Genomic DNA, 7,968 nt, shown 5'->3' with positions numbered 1-7,968 from the left:
CTGAGTATTTTCCCAGGCCATGAGTATATATGGACGTTTTTTATTTCACAGAAAATTCGCGTCTTTCCAACCAACCAACCAACCAAACTTTATTTTATTTTACAAATGTGCATACAGTCTTTACTGTCTATACTGTTTTATTTACATCAGTTGGAGGGTTTGACGCGAAGATGTTTGTAAATTGGTGCGATTCCACGCCTACCTGCAGTGCAAGAGCCGCCAACGAGCTAAATTTATCTAAGAGGAGAAGCAGGTGCTGCAGAATTTTGCAAGAACTAATGACTAGTTTTGTATTTATAAAACTTCTCCAAATTAGTGGAGTTGTGCGACATGTCCACCGTTTTGCTAGCTAAACTTGCCATTGAAATCATTCGTAAGTATCAAAACTGCCGTGCATTCTGCTATCACCATCATCATAGATGTCAGTTCGCGGTCAGTCCAATCCAATCCATCAGTACGGCGCTCCGTAGCGCTGCGCTGTTGTTGATTTGCTGCGTAGTGCTGTCGCGCAGAGCTTTATAGCTCTGTTATTATAATGTGTGGCTTTGTTCGGTCTGTGGACGAAAGTAGCATGTAACTTAAGCAATTCGAAAGATACGGGAAGCGCCTGAAGCTCTTGTGGAACACCGGAATCCCGTACTGCGTCGACCTTGGTTTAAAGAAGGCTTAGTGCACATGGGATTGCCTACGAAGGTATGTATCCAGTACACTTCTTGGAACTTGCTTCTAGAACAATGCATGCTCATATAACATTCGTTCACAGGACAGTGGGAGCAGTAAGCGCGAGGAGATGGCTTCCACAAGTGTGTGCTGTTCTCACTTTTGGGAGCCTACATCACACAGCTGCGGGAGCCCTCAACTCGCGCGGCTGATTCCCACTCCTCTTCAAAGTTGAGGGACGGAGTATTTTAGCATCTTGTTAATTTTTAGGGCATCGCTAGGTTCACTGTGCCTATATAAAGAGTGACAACGCGCGAAAGGCAGACCATATAGGAAGCACGTGTAGTTCGCAGTGGTTCGCAACGGAAGCTTTGCGGCTTTCTGTGCACAGTCGCGTACAGTGCTGCGCTGGTTAGTGCCCTAAGGCCCATGAGAATAAATAAAGAACAGATACATTGTCAAATATGGTGTGGAAAAGTGAGAGTTGTTATTGCCTTATACTTATTGAGGTGTTTGTTAAAGTGCATTGTCTTTTATACTTGCAGCATTAAACACTTCTATTAATTGGTTCCAGTATGTTTTTACTTGGGCTGCTGCATTGTGCCATTTATTTCACATGACTGATGTTTGCCGCGCTCTTTTTATTTCAGAAATGCTGTGGGTGGGAAGATTACGGATGTGTGTCCCAAGCTTGCCACATTTGAAGAGCACAGAAAGCACAGAAGCACAGAAAGCCGCAAAGCTTCCATTGCGAACCACTGCGAACTACACATGCTTCCTATGGTCTGCCTTTCGCGCGTTGTCACTCTTTATATAGGCACAGTGAACCTAGCGATGCCTTAAAAATTAACAAGATGCGAAAATATTCCGTCCCGCAACTTTGAAGAGGAGTGGGAATTAGCCGCGCGAGTTGAGGGCTCCCGCAGCTGTGTGATGTAGGCTCCCAAAAGTGAGAACAGCACACACTTGTGGAAGCCATCTCCTCGCGCTTACTGCTCCCACTGTCCTGTGAACGAATGTTATATGAGCATGCATTGTCCTAGAAGCAAGTTCCAAGAAGTGTACTGGATACATACCTTCGTAGGCAATCACATGTGCATTAAGCCTTCTTTAAACTAAGGTCGGCGCAGTACGGGATTCCGGTGTTCCAGAAGAGCTTCAGGCGCTTCCCGTATATTTCGAATTGCTTAAGTTACATACTAATTTCGTCCACAGACCGAACAAAGCCACACATAATAATAACAGAGCTATAAAGCTCTGCGCGACAACACTACGCGACAAATCAACAACAGCGCTACGGAGCCGTACTGATGGATTGGATTGGACTGACCGCGAACTGACATCTATGATGATGGTGATAGCAGAATGCACGGGAGTTTTGATACTTACGAATGGTTTCAATGGCAAGTTTAGCTAGCAAAACGGTGGACATGTCGCACAACTCCACTAATTTGGAGAAGTTTTATAAATATAAAACTAGTCATTGAGTTCTTGCAAAATTCTGCAACACCTGCTTATCCTCTTAGATAAATTTAGCTCGTTGGCGGCTCTTGCACTGCAGGAAGGAGGGGAATCGCACCAATTTACAAACATCTTCGCGTCAAACCCTCCAACTGATGCAAATAAAACAGTATACATACACGAAAGAAGCGAATTTTCTGTGAAATAAAAACGTCCATACTCATGGCCTTGGAAAATGCTCGGCCTTACATCCTTCGGACGTACACTTCGTCTCTCATGCGGATATACAAAAGTGGACACTGTCCGTACGTCCGGCGGATGTACGAATACGGATATCCGAAATCGGATTGTGTTCGTACGTCCGATAGACGTCCGATCTCGGGAAAGGACGTTCGGATCTAGCTCGTACGTCCGACGGATATCTGTGGTTGCTTGGGTAGTATGGGGCCCATGGAAAAAATTATTCAGGACCATCTTCATATGCGTAACGTATCCGCTAGCTGGATTCCCCGGCTGTTCACACCTTTCCAAAAGCAGGAACGAGTCGAATGCTCCCAGGCTTTTTTGACCATGTGCCATGGAAACCAGGAGGACTTTTTGAAACAGACTGACTACAAAGGATGAAAGCTGGGTCCATCACTATGGTCCGGAGTCTAAAGTCCAGTCGATGCAGTGGAAGCACTTGGACTCATCGCCTCCAAAGAAGGCACGCGCCCAACCCTTGGCGGGCGAGGTCATGCTCACAGTCTTTTGGGACCAGCACGGAGTAGTCTTGATGGATTTCCTAGCAATGGGTGCCACGATTACTGAGGCATACTATGCTTCACTGCTGAGGAAATTGCGGGAGGCCATCGAAAGCAAGAGACGTGGCATGCTCACCAAAGGTGTCCGCCTTCTGCAAGATAATGCCCCAGTTCACAACTCACATGTTGCCCAGATAGAAGCACGCTGCAGCGGCTTTGAAATTTATTCGACTTATTCACCCGACCTCGCACCATCAGACTGAAACCTCTTTCCAACAATGAAGTCATATTTGAAGGGTAAGCATTTTCCAGAAGAAGAGACTCTGATTTCAGAAGTCACAACATGGCTTTTGGAGCAACCTGCCGACTTCTACAAGCGAGGTGTTTGCAGTCGCATAAAAAGATGGGAGAAGTGTGTGCCCCTGGGTGGCACCTATGTAGAGAAAGACTAATAAACCTGCAAAGTTTCGTTGCTCTGCGTCCACAGGAAGTGGGTCAGGGGAAATCTTTATTGAACGCCCCTCGTATGTCGGTAGTCGATGGGCTTTTCTACCACACGGATAAGATAATGGGGCAGCCGGTAACGCATCTTTTTTCTGTTCAAGTCCCGGCGTGCAGAGGTGCTTCAGACTGCACATGAATCGAGCTGGGGAGGCCACTTCGGGTTTCGGAAAACAAAGGCTAGAATAAAGTACGAGAGCTGTTAGAAAAGTATCCGACCTTTGGACGAAGAAAAAAAACTGGCATAACTGGAGCATTAGAAACCTAATAACCTTCAAAGTAGTTTGCTTGGTACTACACGCGCTTCTCCCAGCGGTGCTGCCATTGTTGGAAGTACGTCCGTGAAGTAAAGGTGCAAATCCAAGCAAGGCTGTACAAAATTTTTACTCCACAAAACTCACAGTAATCGCTGCACTTTTCTTCATGTTCCTGTGTAATTTCAGCCATAGTACAAATGATTGTTCAGCTTTAAATGACCTTTTGCATGCGGTGGTCACTGAAGGCTTTCACCTGCCGTGTAAACTGTCTGATGACTCTTGTGAACTCGCCATGGGCGTAAGGTTTTCCAGCCAGATGTTTCGTTTAGGTAAACAAGTGAGTGAAAATAACTGGGGGCCAGGTCCGGGCAAATTTCGCCATGCTCCAATATATTCCTGGTGACCTTTATAAGAAGTGAGGTGGTTTCGTGCGCGATGTGGACCCGGTTGGTGCTATGGCACCACTTGCCAGCGATCCCTTCCGTTTGTGCAGTGTCGTAAGTGCTCCAAGCTTTCTTAATATGCTGAGAGCTAATATAAGTTTGCTTGGAGTATTGAAGTTTGACTTAATAAAATCTGCCTCATTGTCATACGCTTATCCGAACGCATTCCATCTATGAGTTTTCATAGGTCATCAGCGACAACAGACGGACTCCAGATCGTTTTTCCGTCATGAACATCAGCTGGACATTACTTGCATTCACTGCAGCACTTCCCCACTTTCCGTTGATTCTTAATAATAAACAGCACGTATATTAAACTGTGAATGATCGCCGATAGTCATCCTTTTGTGTGCATGCGAAGAGATTATCACGAATTGCACGCCACATTTAGCGGGAAAGAGTTAAGATAATTGTAAAGTGCGCTTTTCCGCTACTTTGTCATTTCTACCTGAGAATAGAAACATGGAAAGAATTGAGCACATAATAATCCTAGTTGAATGAGCGAGTTTTGAATTTTTTTTACTTAACAGGCTTGACGACGGTGTCAAAAACGAGGCGGAAAAAATTATCTGAAAGTGGATTTTTCTCTCGCATGCATTCCTGCTAGCATTTATGGCCGCTTCTAGACGGCAGTATATTCGAAGGTGTTCTTAATAGTTTCAAATCCCCTATTAAAATATATTAAAGATGTTATATACTGCATCCTTTCTCGTGAAAATTTATTTACGGGGGACAGCTTTGTCGCTGTGCCAACAGAACACTGACTGATCAAGTCAATGACTTCAGGATCCAGGCGGGTTAGCCAAACTCAGGAAAGAGTGGAGCATAAGGCGACAAGGAGAACTCAAGAGCGCCCGTTGAAGAACAATGGGAGTTTGAAATTATCCTGAGCACTACAATACGGCCTTCCTTATAGCCTGAGTCGTTACTGGACTTTAATCCCCATAAAACCAGATCCAGTAAAGATTGAATAGGCGTTGAATTATGCAGGCATATTCATCGTCAACACACGAGCAATTTGTATTTTCACACAGTCAAGAGTTGACCACTTGTCAAATTAGGCTTTATAACAGGCAGCAGACAACAGGTGAATGAGAAAGAAAAAAGAAACAAACTTCTGACACGCACAGGGATTTTTAGTGATTGCGGGCCCTTCCTATTTGCACATGAAATGCATGGTTTTTTGAAAATAAAGATTCAATTGATAGCTGCGCTACGAGAAGTTTGTGTTATTTTACGTGCGTCCTGTGTGTATGCTCACTGCATTAAAGTACTGAAATGCAATGCGACCTAGCCTCTTTTCTCGCTTTGTATTTCTATGAAGCTCTTTACGAGCTTGACAGTGGCTAAAAATATTCAGAAGTGACCTATCTAAGGAAGATGCAAAGAATGCAGAGAATCTGTACGCAGTCAAAGGTGCAGAAGAACCTTATATAAAACAACTTGAATACATATCGAATGGCTGCAGAGTTATCACAGTCCTCCATAGATTCAGTAAAACGCCATCGCCCATTTGGTTCTACGCCTCGCTCGTCGGTAAATTGGTTTATGAGGAAAGGAAATGTATCTGTCTCTCATACCTCGGTGGACACCTAAACCTCGCCGGGAGGAAAGGGAGGAGGATGGGAGTGAGCGAAGACACCGTATTCACTAGACGCGCCTTTGTTCATTCCAAACCATCGAGCTGGCATGGCGGAGTGGATAGCATGCTCGTCTCGCACTCCGAAGACCGGGGTTTGATTCCCGAGCTCGACCAATTTCTTACTCGGTTTTATTTATTTATATGGCCTAACTAGAAAAGCTAATTAGGCTAATTGGGTAATTAAGGAATTAACTAAGCTCAGTCCCACATGGAGCAGCACTATATGATCCCTTGAATTGGTTGCATGGTTATTAGCCAAAGTACAATTGGCCCCGTTTGAAATTGGCGCACTGTGACGTCACGACCGTTTCGACCAACTGAAAAGCGTGACATTTCTGTCGACAACTGCTGCTTACAACGATGAGACATTAAAGGCTTTCGCCTTAATAAAATTTTATTAAGGACGGGCGTCAAGCGGGGACACATGATCTCGGCAATGCTCTTCAGCGCCTGCTTACACGAGGTATTCAGAGGCCTGAATTGAGAACAGCTGGGGATAAGAGTTAATGCAGAATACTCGTGTAATCTCCGATTCGGTGATGACAATCCCTTGCTAAGCCACTCTGGAGACGAACTGCAAAGCATGATCAATTAATGAGTTCGACTGGCATAGCAGATGGGTGGGTATGCAGAAAACCAAAATACTGTTTAACAGTCTCCGAAGGCAATTACAATTACAATTACAAGTGGCAGTGAGGTGCTTGGAATTTGTATGGTGATACGTCTACTTAGGTCAGGTAATGACCGTAGATCTGGATCCCGAGATTGAGATAACTAAAAGATTAGGCTGGAATGCGTATGACAGGTTCTCTCAGGTCATGAATAGCAGTTTACCAATATAGCTGAAGAGAAAAATATACAACAGCTGTATGTTACCGGTACTAAAATATGAGGCCGAAACGTGGCGGCTAATGAAAAGAATTCAGCTCAAATTAAGAACAACGCAGCGAGCCATGGAAAGAAAAATGACTGGTGTAACGTTAAGCGACCGGAAGCAGCCAGAATGGTGGAGGGAACACACGTGGTTTAACGACGTCCTAGTCGAAATCAAGAGGAAGAAATGGGTTTGGACGGGGCATGTGTTGCAAAGACAAGATCACCGACGGTCGTTAAGGGTAACGGAGTGATTCCTAGAGAATGCAAGCATGGCAGGGGTCGTCAAAAAGTTATGTGGGAGGAGGAGATTAAGAAGTTTGAGGGAAGAGGGCGGCCGCAGCTGGCAAAGGACAGGGTTAACTTGTTGGATATGGAGGACTTCTATGCCTTGCAGTGGGCGTAGTCGGACTTCTGATGATGATGATTACAATGAACGCTTCAGATCACGCTTTCCAGGCGGACATCGCCCCCAAGTGGTAATCGTTCTAAGATTGTCATTTTTTATAATTTCCAGCTCATTGCAGAAATGAACCACGATGAGACTGTAGTTTAAATCTCCAGGAGAAACACTTCACACACTTTTCTATGTGCTCAAGACGAGAACGTCTTCTACGTCTGTTTCTCCAAGAACTTCACACTTCAAGGAGTGTTGTGGTCACACCACTTGTGTGAAAGCCACGAGTCCCCATTATCTGCTGACATTTTTCACAGTTAAGCCATCGCAGCTTAAAAATAGGACAGCAGCTCAAAAATATTAATAAAAAAAAGCCGTCGCGAATGCCACAGTCCATGAACTCCTTTATTACAGATGCGAATAACACACACGGGTATATCCACCACAACTCTACTGGGTATAGAAAAAAGTTTAACACGAAATTTTCAACTGTCTGGCTTTAGAATAGCTTCACAAAAATAATATGGCACCCACTTGAAAAAAGGACCCCCGCCCTTTCTCCTAGACACATACAAAGAAGGTCAATGATTGCATACTTATGCAAACACAGTAACTGATGGCTGTGTACACAGTGCGCATGAAAGAAGTACATTCAGATCATAAAAAGTACGAATGCATATCTAAAAATGTGTTTGGAAGTCAAAGGAATTTATTGAAGATGGTAAACCAAAGGAGCGCGTTCTGAATATAATGACAGGCTAGTGCTGCAGCGCAGACCACTAACAAACACAGTTTCGATACATTGCATATCACGTGCAAAATATATAAGCAGTGAGTGGTTGCAAAATGACAAGAACGAACGCAGGAAAGTTCGTATAACAGACGGAAAGATGCACCAGAACACAACGTACACTTCCAGAATCCGCAGACGTGCTGAAGGAAATAAGTCCATCACGAGTACAGGAGAAGTGGGAGGACCGTCCTTCGCTCC

The 7,968-nt window shown here is 44.5% G+C and overlaps 2 protein-coding genes across 4 annotated transcripts in view; one reads left to right on the top strand and one right to left on the bottom strand.

The window, feature by feature from the left end:
* The window catches only part of LOC149365714 (putative RNA-binding protein 46), a 378,374-nt gene that overhangs the window by 30,704 nt on the left and 339,702 nt on the right, over nt 1-7,968 (top strand). The gene's annotated exons all lie outside the window — the stretch shown is intronic.
* Nucleotides 1-7,968, bottom strand: part of LOC149365724 (uncharacterized) — a 161,090-nt gene that overhangs the window by 146,980 nt on the left and 6,142 nt on the right. The gene's annotated exons all lie outside the window — the stretch shown is intronic.

The sequence above is a fragment of the Amblyomma mixtum genome, chromosome 1 (assembly GCF_055824585.1).
Source record: "Amblyomma mixtum isolate Tamu chromosome 1, ASM5582458v1, whole genome shotgun sequence".
Taxonomy (NCBI): Eukaryota; Metazoa; Arthropoda; class Arachnida; order Ixodida; family Ixodidae; genus Amblyomma; species Amblyomma mixtum.
Note: the sequence above shows the minus strand (reverse complement) of the source record. Positions and strands in the feature narration are given on the sequence as shown.